Source organism: Tenrec ecaudatus, chromosome 2, assembly GCF_050624435.1.
Source record: "Tenrec ecaudatus isolate mTenEca1 chromosome 2, mTenEca1.hap1, whole genome shotgun sequence".
Classification (NCBI taxonomy): Eukaryota; Metazoa; Chordata; class Mammalia; order Afrosoricida; family Tenrecidae; genus Tenrec; species Tenrec ecaudatus.
The window spans coordinates 255,388,791-255,403,159 of NC_134531.1; the positions used below are offsets into that span (position 1 = coordinate 255,388,791).

At 38.4% G+C, this 14,369-nt stretch overlaps 1 non-coding gene across 1 annotated transcript; it reads right to left on the reverse strand.

Annotated features, from left to right (window-relative positions):
* Positions 1-682: 682 nt before the first annotated feature.
* On the reverse strand, positions 683-812 carry LOC142441584 (small Cajal body-specific RNA 24). Its single transcript, XR_012782952.1, has one exon.
* Positions 813-14,369: the final 13,557 nt, after the last annotated feature.

Sequence of the window (14,369 nt, forward strand, 5' to 3'; positions counted from 1 at the left end):
ACAGTCCTTACCATTAATCAGACTCACCCACCCAAACATGTGTACAAAGTTTCTGCTCTTGGTAATGCAGGCTGGTTCTGACTCAGGAAATCTACGCTCTGTGTACAACAGAAGGAAGCTCGTCCAGGTTCTTCACCTTGTGGCCACTGTGGCAGCCCATCCCAGTAAGGGCACAACTCCTTTGTGCTGACCCTTTGCTTTACCAACCATGTCCTTTTCACGAACTGGTCTTTTGAAATGACATTCCCACAATGATTGAGATAAAGTCTCACCATCATTGCTTCTTCAGGGCATTTTGGATGCACTTATTTCAATACAGAATTGTTTGTTCTACTAGCAGTCTATAGCACCATTGATATATTGTGTCATCATATAATTAAGAAACATAGATTCTCCTAGCGTCTTATATATTCTTTGTCCAGCTTTTGTTTGTGTATGAGACTATTGAAAAGATACGATGTCTTAGGTCAGGAGTACCATTTCCCTCCAAATGACATCTTTTGTTCTTTAAAACTTTAAAGAGGTCTTGTGAACAGATGTATCAAATGCAAGACCTACTTTGACTCTTTGACTGCTACTTCTATGAACTTGGATGTAATTCTTCACAATTTCAGTCTTCTACTCTGTTTATCAGGATATTGTCTATTAGTTCAGTCATGGGGAGTTTTGTTTGTTGTTGTTGTTGTGTCAGTAGTGGACCGATCCACTCTTTTGACTTGCAGAGGTTGAACAGAAAGCTACTATATTTCTCCCAGACACTTCTAAAGAACTATCTTCACCTTGAGAAGTCACTGACTTAGACGAAAAGTCCACTGAGTTTTGTTTTCTTTACATTGAATTGTAATCCTCACATAAGCCTGTAGTCTTTGATCCTCAGCAGTAAGTGCTTGAAGTTCTCTTTTCAGCAGACAATATTGTCTAATCTGCATATTGTACCTTGTTAATGAGCCTTCCTCCCATTCTGATATGATAGTCTTCAGAGTTCAATTTCTCAGGTTTAATAACTCAGCATACATATTGAATAATTTTGGTGAAAGGATCTAGCCCTGCCAAACATGTTTCTTGATTTTAAGTGATACAATATCCCCATATTCAGACCAAATGACTGCCTCTTTGTTTATGTATTGGTTGTACATGACTACGATTAAAGGCCTAAAATTCCTTTCTTTACAATTTTGTCTATGGTCTGTTATTGTGCACTCGTTCATGTGGATTTTTATAGTCAACAAGTCAATAAAACACAAGTAAAAATCTCCCTGTACTCCCCGCTTTCAGTTCAGATCTGTGTCATGTCAACAATGATATCCCTCCTGCCATGGCCTCTTCTGAATCTGCCTTGAATTTCTGGCAGCTTCCTGTGAGAATTTAGCTAAAACAGTTTTTGAATTATCTTCAGAAAAAAATTACTTGCATGCGGTATTATGTTAGGTTGGGTTATCTAAAGAAGCAAAATCGGTGATGTTTGTGTTTGTTGTACATAAAAAAGAGATTTATATCAATAAATGTCATACAGTTTCAGAAAGAGTTAGTCCAAACTGGTTCACAGAAGGCTTCTCCTGACTCCTGGAAGTTGCTGTGCAGGAAGCAGGATGAGTAGCTTACACAGTGAGGGGAATGGGCCAGTGGATGGGGGTGGGGGGTAATATAAATGCAGAGCTGGCTGAATGATTGTCTGTTGTCATCTCCTGAGGCAACAGGAGCTCAAGCAGCCAGATGCAAGGGTCTAGTTCTGGCAGAAGGTGAAGTACCAAAGACGATGCATCTCTGTGAAGTCTTTCTTATACAAAAAGCCACACCCAAGGAGCTACCATTAGTCTGTGACTCCATTGACAGGCTTGGTTCTGCCTGTACACTCATGAAGGGGTGTCAAAGTGACATCCTAAGGTATTAATCACATCTATTAATGCGATTATTCAATGATTTCCATATGTTGCTGGAAATGTGAACTTTCAGTGTTATATCAGTTTGTTGTAACATTTCAATTGCTATTCCATCAATTTCTGGCACCTTGTTTATTGCTACTGTCTTCAGTGCAGCTCCGAGTTCTTTTAATACTATTGGTTTTTGATCATATGCTCTATTTGAAATGGTTGAATTTTGACTAATTCTTTTACACTTTAAGAGTTCTTTCTTTCACTTTAGATACGCTATATTCAAGACCCAATTTCACAATGTTTTCTGATACCTGATTTCCATCTTCTTTTCTTTCTTGTCTTTCAAATAGCTCTGCGTTCTGCATGTATGTTATTCATCATGGTATCCCACAAATCATCTCTTCTTTGCTCATTAGTACGGAATGCATCAAATTTGTTCTTGGTATGATTTCCTAATTTAGGTATGATCTACTGAAGTTTGTATTCAGTTTTGTTGTACTTGCTTAATTTTTCTTTGGCTTTGACCTGAAATCACATATAAGCGATAGATTGTTCTACAATAGGCCCTTGGCTGGCCTTGTTTTGATTTATCATATTCAACTTCACCATCATCTCTTCTCACAGATGTACCTAGCCCATTTGATTCCTGTGTAATTCACTTGATTAGCTCCACATACATAATCTTTGTTTATGTAGCTGGAAAAAGTATTTGCAATATAGAAGACACCAGTCTTACAAAATAGTATTTCAAGATCTTCAGCTTAGTGTCTATTATCCAGGCCATAAATCCAACTAATCATGCCTTTGTTTCAAAATTGTGCATTTCAATAATCAGTAATTAACATGATACCTTGATTGCATATTTGATCAATTTAATACTAACGATGTCTCCATACTGCTTTAATTTGCTCATCACTGGCTTTAATGCTTGGTGTATAAACTTGAAGAATAGTTGTCCTTACCCTGTTTTCTTTTAGACATGTAAATACTATCCTATAACAGATATAGTATTGTGCTTCAAAATTGAAATGTTCATTTTTGATGATGACTGTGACACCACTCAAACTGGCCATTCTCGCTGTATAAAACTCATTTGATTATTGACTTCAAAATTTTCAATATTATCTCTAAGATAGCAACATTTATTCAATGCATATAACTTGTGATGATTTTCAATTTTCCTAGATTTATGAATTGAAAGTCCCCAAAATTGAGTCACCAAAATTTTCCCATTCAAAGTTCTGATTACTAATGAGTGTTTGCTGTTATTTTTCATTTTGAGTCCTGCCCCATCAGCAAATGAAGTTCATCTCAAAAGCTTTACTCCCTTCATATTACTATGGTTGATTCTATTTTGCAGGGGTAGCCCTTCTTCACTCTCATTGTGAAAGCCTTCCATCATGAGGGGCTCATTTTCTGATACTGCACCAGACAACCCTTCTGCTATTGGTAAGGGTTTCAGTGGCACATATTTCAATAGCAGACCAGTTCATCCTTCTTCTCTCTTTCCAGTCTTAGATGAAAAACCCCACTGACACTTGTCCTCTGTGGGTGATGCTGCTGGTATTTGAAGCATGGCGTAGTAGCTTCCTCCATCAGAGCAACATGCGCGCCATTGTTGTCGGATAAAGCAACTAACCAATGGGAATGCACAAAGTTTGTTTACATTAAACTCTCCAGATTTTTTTCTTTCTGAGCATATGGATTATTAAAATGCCAGGCTTAATTGCAACATAGTAGAAATGCAGGTCCAGTTTCTGGAGAAGCTATGTGTAATGTATGCTACTTTTAGAGTGAATTATAGAATATGAAATGATTCAACATATTCTCTTTTTAAGATAAGCAGATGACGTCCATTTTGAGAATCCTAGTCCACTTGGTTTTATGAGAAACTAGTTGGAGATTTTTTCCCCTATCACTTCCCAAGTTCCTTACATTGGATATTTAATGTAGACACCAAAAGGTTTATTTATGACATTGAAATCTTTTGTTTTTATTTTTGTAAGAAAGTTAAACTATCATGATTCAATTTTTTTATTTAACCTTCAAAATTCATAATAACATGGAGCTTTAAACAAAGTGTTTCATTTGATAGCTATTTTGTTTCTCTAAATTTGGTCAGGATTAGATAATTTTTCTAATTATTAGTTTATGAAAATGTAATTAAATTTTGAATGTAATTAAAATAAGTTAACTGCACACATTTTTTAATTCAACATGTAACTACTAATTTATGTGATGTTTTATTTTGGCATCTTGTTTTAAGTATTATCATTATGGAATCACAAAGGAAGGGAGAAAGCGTTTACTGTTGACTCACAACACAAAATTAAAAATTCAGTCATAGGTTTCTTCAGCATTTATGACTAAAACTGGAATTCTCACAATAATTATAGTATCCTGTTTTTCATTATGGAAAGTTTCTTAAGAAATTTGTTTTTCTTGTGCACCTAGACTGTCCCTACTTATATAACATTTTTTTTTAGAATACACTCCAATCAATGTTGTCTTTGAGAGAGCCTACCATAATTACTGCAGTCATTCTAGGTTTATGGCCCTAGAAACTCTATTTGGGGTTGGTATGTGTCAGGATTAATGGAAGTGGGTATGGTTTGAGACTTTGGTTATTATCTACGAGTGAACACGCTCACTCTGTGTCCTACCGTTGGCGACCATACAAAACATTTCTTTGCGCGTGCTTATCTATTCTTGACTATTAAAACAGTGAGTCCATATATGTCCTTTGGTGTTTGATGGTTCACACTCAGCATAACATCCTCCAGATAAATCCCTATTAAGATTTACAGAGTCATTACTATTTATAATGCTGTGGCAGTCCACTCTGTGTGTGTACCACCATCTATTAATCTATTCATCTGACATGTTGTCGTCAGGAGTCATCTTCTGAATTCTGACTCATAGCAATGCCAAGTGACAGGATAGAACTGCCACCTTGGGTTTCCCAGGCTGTATTTCTCTCTCCTTCCATGGCTGCCCAACTCTGTGGCTGTGCTACTATCGTTTCTTTAAATGACATCTTCTTGACTAGGCATTATTGATTGAAGGCTTCAACCAATGTGGCTGTGTTAATCTTCCAATGTTTTCCGGCTGTATTTTACATAGAGTGGGCAAATGAAGCTCCCAGCTTACTAGAAATCCTTGAGGAAGAAGCTGAGAATGGTCAACTCAACTTAGTAGCATCCTTGGCTCAGAGCATCATGTGAATTTAGGTCACCCGAAATGGTGCAGAGCTTGGCACTTATAGTGCATTCTATGGCCAGGTGCAGGCAAGTGGGCTCTGACTCACAGTGGCTCAGTGTGCAACAGACTGAAACACTGCCTGGTCCTACAGCATGCTCACAATTGTCACTATGTTTGAGCTCACTGTTGCTGCAACTATGTCAGTCTATCACCGTGAGGGCTTTCCTCTTTGTCACTGCCTCTCTGTTTTACCAAGCAAGATGTCCTAGACCTAGGAACATGTCCAAAGCACACGAGAGTCATTCTGTCCATCCTGTCTTACACATAGCATTCTGGCTGTACATTCCCCAAGATGGATGGGATAATTAGATTTTGCTTTGTTCTGTTGTCAATATGGCACCTGTTAGAAGATATTGGTGATTAGCCTGTCGATCAAGTCACAGCCTCAAGACCTCCCTTGGAGATGTGATTGTGATATATAACTTTCTAGAGGCAGGCCTCTCTCTCTCTCTTACTTGACCTTCCTGTTTGCTGGCCATCCCGATGGCTGCTTTTGTGCTACCCTGTTTCCACCAACATTGATCATTGTATCCATGTGTCTCTGAACCCACTGGTCTTTGATATTCCTGCATTCCTCATCATTGCATGTGACTGTGTGAGTCTGAAGAGGAATTTGTGGACTCGTGCCAGACTTATAGGCTTGAATTGGACTGTGCTGACAAGTTTTCTTGATCTATAATTACTTCTTGATATAAAGCTCTTTCTTACACATCTATGAGTGTTACTGGATTTTGTTTCTCTTCTCAGTCAGACTAACACAAGAGATCACTTTGTTCATCTGACAGTTCATGATGTTTTCAATATTCTTTGCTAGCACTGTAATCCAAATGCACTTATTTTACCTTAGATCTTCCATATTAAATGTCCAAATTTCACATGTATATGAAGCAAATGAAAATGTCTTGGCTTGAGTCAAGTGTATCTCAGTCACCAAAGTGATGTTCTTGCTCTGCATCACATTAAAGAAGTTTTGTGCAGCAAATTTACTTGATGCAACTTGTCATTTGACTTTTTGACTGCTATTTCCATAATCATTGATTGTGGGTTCAAGCAAGATGCCATTTTTGGTAACTTAATTCCTTTATGCATTTATCATGATGTTATCTACTGCCTAGTAGGGAGGATTATTGTTTTCTTTACAGCGAGTAGCAATCTATAGTAAAGGCTACAGTCCTTGATCTTCATCAGCAAGTGCTTCACTTTAACTTGCTTTCAGCAAGTAAGGTTGTGTACCTGAGCTTCACAGTTAGTTAGACTTCCTTTAATCCAGGTACTGCATTCTTATTTATATTGTCCAGCTCCTCTCATAATGTGCTCAGCATGCAGATTAAATAAACAGTGAAATAGTACAATACTGCTACATACCTTTCCTGAGTTTAAATCACGCAGTATTGCCTTATTTAGTTCACATGGCTGCCTCTTGTTCCATACACAGATTCCACATGAGCACGATGACATGTTCTGGCTTTCATTTTTCTCAATGTTACACATAGTTGTTAAGATCCACATAGTAAAATGTATTTGCATAGTCAACAAAACACAAGTTAACATCTTTCATGTATTCTCTGAGTTCAGTGAGTATCTATTTGACATCAGCAATGATATTCCTCACTCCCTATCTCTTTCTGGATTCACCTTATATTTCTGGCAACTCCCAATAAATGTACTGCTGTAATTAGTGTTGAATTATCTTCAGCAAAATTTTTCTTACACTTGATATTAATGACACTGTTTGATCATTTCTACATGGTGTTAGGTCCCCTTTCTTTGGAATGTGTGCACACACAGATGTTTGCCCATCAGTTGACCATGTAGCTATCTTCCAAATTTCTTAACATAACATACTGAGTGCTTCCAGTGCTTTGCCAGCTTGTTGAAGCATTTCAGTGAGTATCATGTCCATTCCTGCATTCTTGTTTTTCATTAAAGACTTTAAGCAGCTTGGACATCTTCTTTCAGTACTATGGTTCTTGATCTTATGCTGTCCTTTGAAACGTTGACTAGTTATTTTGGTACAGTGACTCTGTATATTCTTTCCATATCTTTTGATGCTTTGTATATCTTTCAATATTTTGTCCACAGAATATTTCAATATTGTATCTGCTATATATCCACATTTCCATGCAGCGCTCACATACATATTTTACTAGCTAGGCAACCACATACAGTGTTTTCTTTACTGCAATAGGAGTGCTGTATTTGTGGCTGCTTTTTATAGGGAAACTTACTCGCTTAAAAATGTAAGGCTGACAACGAGAGATATACACAGTATGTTTCTTGCACATGGTGTTTAGTGTCATACCTACACAACTCTACATTCCCAGTTCCTTCTTGAATTTGCCTTTTAATATCTCCCCAGTATTCTATATCTTTATCTGTTTCACCGAGATACTGCAAATTTTTCTAACTGACCATCCTATCGGTTGTCTTGCTCTTTCTTAGCCAACTTCCACATGGCTGTGATGGTTAACATCCTAAAAGTGCAAATGTGCTACCATCACAATGTTTCCTTAAAATAACATACCCTACTCTCATGTCTTTCATTAAATATATGCCATTTATTAAGTTAATAATTTATATAAGACCAAACACAGTTTAAGTAAGTCTTAATCTAAATCATAGCAAACTATATAAACTAAACCTACTGCCATGGAGGGATTCCTGCCCCTGAAGACCTGAGATGGAGTGTCCCGACTGCTTATCTGCTGGGCAGCTGACAGCCTCCTCTGTCTCCCATGGGGAGGGTCCTGGGAACGAAGCTTGCAGTTAACAGGCCAGTGCCTAATCCACAGTACCACCTGGTCTCAAAAATCTTAACAAATATGTTAAGAAACAAAAATGTTCTGTTAAAAATACTTATATCTGAGAGGAAAAGTTAAGCTGCTCTTGTCCTTTGAAATGATTGTGTGTAAGCCAAGGTTCCGTAGGTCATGCTAATCTTTGGTAAACACTAAATCATTGTAAGAAGGCACTATTGTTTCTCTGAATCTAGCCCCCACTAGTGGGTCCCTGGGCAGCATAAACAGTTGAATATTTGGCTACCAACCAAAAGGTTAGAAATTCAGTTCAGTCACAGGCATCTCAGAAGAAAGTCCTAGTGATTTCTGAAAAACAAAACTAAAAATCCTAAGAAGCACATTTCTACTCTGACACACTTGGGGCAGGCATGAACCAAAGATGGCTTAAAGAGAGCTATCATCATTTGCTTTGTCTAGTCCACCTGTTGGTCCAATGGTGAGAATTTTTATCATCCTTAGATTGACTCAAAATCTGCACTGCAAGCTGCAATCCCTGATTTTCATTAGTAAATGTGCCAACTCATCTTCACTTTCAGCAAGCAAGCTTTTGTTATCTGCATATCACAGGCTGTAACACGCCTTTCTCCAATCCTGATACCACATTCTTCTTCATATAATCCAGCTTCTCTGATGATTTGCTCATCATACAGATTGAACAGGTATGGTGAGATGATACAATTCTGACACACTCACCTTTCCTGGTTTTAAACCAAACAGCATTCCCTTGTTCTGTTTGAACAACTGCCTCTTGATCCATGAGCACAATTAAGTGTCCTGGAATTTCCATTCTTCTCAAGGTTATCCATATTTTGTTATGGTCTTCTATCATTAGTATTCATTACAGCAAATCTGTTCAGATATTTTAGAAATTCAGGTTGAATAACTTCAAGGTACTACTTTGGCTCTCAATGGATTGTTTTAATTTCCTTCAACTTTATCCCAAACCTTTGTTGAAAAGATATTTGCTGTGAACACATCCCAAATTGTGATGTCCAGCTTCACTTGTATCATCAAGTCCATATTTTCCAACTACACTTCCTTCCCCTTTGCTTCCAATTTTCCACTCCAATTGTCAATAATTATCAATGCACCTTGATTGCATGCTTGATTAGTGTCTTCATCACTACCTTCATAGTTGGTGCATACATTTGAATAATAATTGTATTGATTGGATTTCCTTGAAGGTGAATGGATATAATTTTATTACTGAGAGCATTGTACTTCATGATTGATTTTACAATGTCCTTTTGACAATAAATGCCATTTAATTCCCCTTGATTGTGTTATTCCCAATATAGTAATTGATATAATTTTCGGATTCAACATGGCCAGTACCAGCCCATTTCAGCTCACTAATGCCTGTGATATTGGTCTTTTTTGTGTGTTCCATTTTATTTTTGATCTCTTCCAATTTTCCTAAATTCATATTTTACATATTCCAAGTTCTGATCACTAGCAGATTTTTTTTTGCAGCTGTTTCCCAAGACCTTGAGTCATGCCTCTCAGCAAGTAAAGATCCCGAAGGCTCCATTCCAAGAGTCATATCACCACGGTAAACACTGCAAAATAAACTCCTCCTCAGTCACATTTCCAGTGTCCTCTGACCAGGAAGGCTCATCCTTAGGCACTATCTCTGACAATGTTCTGCTTCCATTCAGTAGGTCTCCAGTCTCTGACAATGCTTTGAAGTAATGTATTAACTTTTCATTGGCCCCTTCCTCTGAACCGGGAGCCAGGTCATTCTTCATTATGTGTTCTGAGTCTGGGAACTGTGCTGAAACTTCTTCACTTTGAGTGACCCTGCTGCACTTGAAATACCAGTAGCATAACTTCCAGCGTCACAACACACTAGCCACCACAGTATGACAAATTGGCAGACATATAATTCTTCAAATCCTTTATTGCCTTAAGGTTCTCTGAATTAGGGTTATTTTAGTACATTCTCATAGTTTGTGTGTGTTCGACAAAAATTATTTTCAATTTGCCTCAATGTGTGCTAAAAAGTAGTTCTTTGTTATCTTTCATGAGAAAAATATTAATAGACAAACAATAACTTTAACAGTAACATACATTTTTAAAGAAACTGAACACAAATCGAGATAAGAAGTGAGCCTGAAATAGAACCACGACATAGAAGGACTAAAACTTAGATAAGCCACAGCTGGATTATTAAAGACTTACTAACTTGGGTTCTTGAATTTGAATGTTAAGAGTTAGAATATTGGTTGTGTGAATGCTTTTATATGATTTTATGATTTACCTACAGCAACATCTACCTGAACAGTAAAGACCAGATGATGTCGTGGGAAGGCTGCTGGTGATATAGAGTAAAATAGCTGCACAAATAAGATGCAATCTATGTTAAATCTGTCAAATCTAAATTTCCATTCAAATTAGTAGTCACATTTAAATAACTGAGAATACCCTCACACTTTGATACATTTAAAGGAATACAGGCAGGCTCTGATATGTGGCAGAGTTACCTTCTGTCATAAATAAATTCTGAATTGGTGAAATACTTCATTTTACTAATTTTCATTAAGGTTTCCTTTTATTATCAGTGTCTTTATACATCCAATGTTTATCATTATTGATTACATAGGAATGTTAACTTCAAATGACCTCTGCAATTTTGTATATAGTACATATTACTAATGATATAAATCTGAGTCCACTCCTATGGAAACTATGGATAAAAATGAAACTAATGCATGAAAACTTTATAAACATTTAAATCATTCATGATATGCCTGCTTTAATGCAAGCACACATAGTTTAGCTTCTTTACAGGGGACACTTCATTTATGTGGAGGTTGCTAAGCTCCCTGCCATCGGGTCCCTTCTGGTATGCAGCAGCTCTGTAGAGCAAGGCAGAACTGCTGCTGAGTCTTTATAGGAGTAGAAAACTCCATCTTTCTCCCATGAAAGTTGCTTAGAAACACCTGTGTTTAACGTTAGAATTCTAGAAAACAACTACCCTTTTTGCTTGTAGCATCTGAACGAATGTTCTCTATATTAATTAATGTTCTCTTTATTAATCTATTCTTTGGGTTCTGATATTCACTGAAATGACTCCACAGACAAAATTTGTGATGAAAGTGTTTTTAAGGAAGTTAATAAGTTGTAATGCCAATGAGAAATGTTCAAGGTAGTTATTTACCACGACATGTTCCAAAGTATCAGGTTTGCCAATAAATGCCCAGAGGGGCACATCACTCCACTGTAAACCTTACCTGCAAGGCACTCAGCCCAAGCTCCATCCGTCAGCAAACTCAGCGCCCTGAATGGAGCGCCAGGACATCTCACTCCAGCAAGCCTCAGCCTGAAGGCACTCAGCCCAAGCTCCATCAGTCATAAAATCAGCACCCTGAATGGAGCACCCAGGGCATCTCACTCCAGCAAGCCTCAGCCTGAGGGCACTTAGCCCAAGCTCCATCCGTCAGCAAACTCAGCGCCCTGAATGGAGCGCCCAGGACATCTCACTCCAGCAAGAGTCAGCCTGAAGGCACTCAGCTCCACAGATAGTCAGCAAATCCAGCTTCCCCAGATAAGTGTCCTGGCCATAGCACTCCTCAAGCCCGCCGCCGCCCGCACCAAAGCTTCCATCTTGACTTGCTCAGTGGGTTGGGAAATCCATTACTCTCTTCATTCTCTGGCTCCTGGTTTTGTTGCTGCTCCTCTGATGGTATCGCTCTCCTCTGGTTCCATGGGCTTCACTGTGTAGGGATCTCAGGTCCAGAAGCTGTGCTGATAAGGAGACCCCTCCTCCTACTTTTGAGAGGCAGATTTTATACACAGCAGGATGGCACACCAGAGACTCCTGGTTGTAATTAATTACTCACAGGTGAATCCTATCAGTATTTTGCCACTACCTTTTTACCAGACCCATGCAGGGAAAGGGCATATAGTGGGAGTTAGAGACCTTGCATAGAAGAACCACAGTAAATAATTCACTGGCCCTGCATCACTCCTCGTTATCATAATCCTCTCACAAGGCTTGGACTGTCTCTGGTCCTGTTTCACCATTGCTCTAGATGCATCCTACATGTGACCATCTCTCTCTCTCTCTCTCTTTTTGAAATGGTGGAATTGATGTTTGTTCTGCTATATATACCCTTTATTTGTTTATTTTATTGGGGGCTCGTACAACTCTTATCACAATCCATCCATCTATCCATTGTGTCAAGCACATTTGTACATTTGTTGCCATCATCATTCTCAAAACATTTGTTTTCTCTTTGAGCCCTTGGTATCAGCTCCTCAATCTCCCCTCCCTTCCTATCCACCTCCCTCATGAACCCTTGATAATTTATAAATTATTATTATTTTGTCATATCTTACACTGTCCAGTGTCTCCTTTCAACAATTTTCTGTTGTCTGTCCTTCAGGGAGGGGGACCATATAGAACATTGATGTAGTTAAAGTTTATTGTGCCAACCTGGCCAATAAACACATGTGGGGTTAATTGAAGGATGAAGAGATAAATGGCTTGGTAAGCCTTGCCTTTCTAGTTATCTGGTCTCTTGCTTTGTGATGGTCAGACCAGGGTGCAGCTGCCTTAACCATTTCCCTGCTTCAACTGACAAAGCTCACTTCCTGCAAGACATCCCTGAGGAGAATCCAAATGGACCTAACCTGATGTAGCCCTGGGTGCTGGAGCAGCCTTGTGGAGACCCTTGCCAGCTCTGAGGTGATTACACATTCACTGACTCGACTTTCCTCCTGCAGTCGGCATCATTGTGTCTGTTTGTGAGATGGAGGAAGACTTTGTAGATTGGTGTCAGACATATGGGTTAATGTTGGACTTGTGGGCTTGGGCAGCCCTGGGTTCATGTTTTCTTGATGTGCACTTAACCTTTATATAAAACTCTCTCTTATACATGAGTTTCTGTGGATTTGTTTCTCTAATGTACCCAGACTAACCCAATCATTGTAGGTGGCTCCCCTTTCTCCTGCACCTTTCCCTTCCCCTCCTCATATCTCTACTCTCATTGTTGATCCTGAGGGGTTCATCTGCCCTGGATTCTCTGTGTTTCCAGTTCCTATCTGTACCAGTGTACATCCTCTAATCTAGCCAGATTTGTAAGGTAGAATTGGGATCCTGATAGTGGGAGGGAGGAAGTATTAATCTCTAATCTGGAAACAATAATTCATCTACCACGTTTTCAAAATCTGAGGCAGACAGAAGGAAGGGGTTTGTTTCATGGATACAATGGTATTCTGTTTTATTTAAGGCATATAAGAGGCTTCATAAGAGGTATTGTTCAGCATTAGATATATGTTACTTGATTTAACAAATACATGAGCAAAATACCAGCCCTGCCCTCACCACATCTACACAAAAATCTGGCCATCTAATTGATTCTGACACATAGTAACCCTACAAGACAGAATAGAACTGCCTTATAAATTTTCCAAGCTTTTACTTTGCACTATAGATACCTGCCTCCTTATTTTGTCCATGGAACAGCCGTTAACCCCTGTTAACTGGACTCTTTAAGCAAAACACAGCATAACAAAACAGAAACATTTGATATTTCATTTGGTTGATTCTGACCCAACCCTACTCTATAGGACAGACTAGAACTGCCCCCATTGACTTTTTGAGACCAGACTCAAAAACTCTACCTGAGCAGTCAGCCTCATTCTCACCTTCTAGAAGAGCAGCTGGTAGGCAGCTAGAAGAGCCGAAGTTGCAGTTAGCAATGAAATGCTTAACTACTTGCATCACCAACTCTCCTATTGCATACAATGCATTTTAAATTACACAGTACCATTATTTGCACATGTTCTAAAAACTGGGTTGAAAACTAGTAATACAGAGGCTAATCAATATTGATAACATCTCCCCTCCTTTCTTATAGAGTTACTGTAAGTCCAAATTGATTCAAAAGCAGTGGGGTTTGGGGGGGGGTGTCTATGCTCTCTTACTGCTGTTTTTGTCTCCCACCAACCCCATTTTTCTGTAACCAATACATTGTTTCTGCCCTGCCTAATTAGCCCAAAGCTTTGGTTTACCATGATACAGCCCTCTCCAAGTCAAGTTATGGAGCGCTGGCAGCATCATGGACTACACTCTGCTGTTAAACATAAGTTCAGTGGTTTGAAACCCAAAAGATTTAAAGTCTTTAAAGCCCCAAAGGGCAGTTCTGTCCTGTCCTAACGTGTGAGTTGGAGGAGACTTGTTGGCAATGACATACTTTAGATTCTTTCAATAGACAAAAACCAATTTTCTTATTAATTATCAAGCTTTTGGATGCTGTATCTAAATTCAGGACAATTAACAAAGTCATTATCATTAATAAACACATTTCATCATGTTGGACTGTACTTATAATATTGGTACAATAGTAACAGTCACATGTATTAAAAAGCCTTATAGCATATGAACTGATTTTATATAGGAATGTTACTTTACTTAATTTAAAAAGTTGCA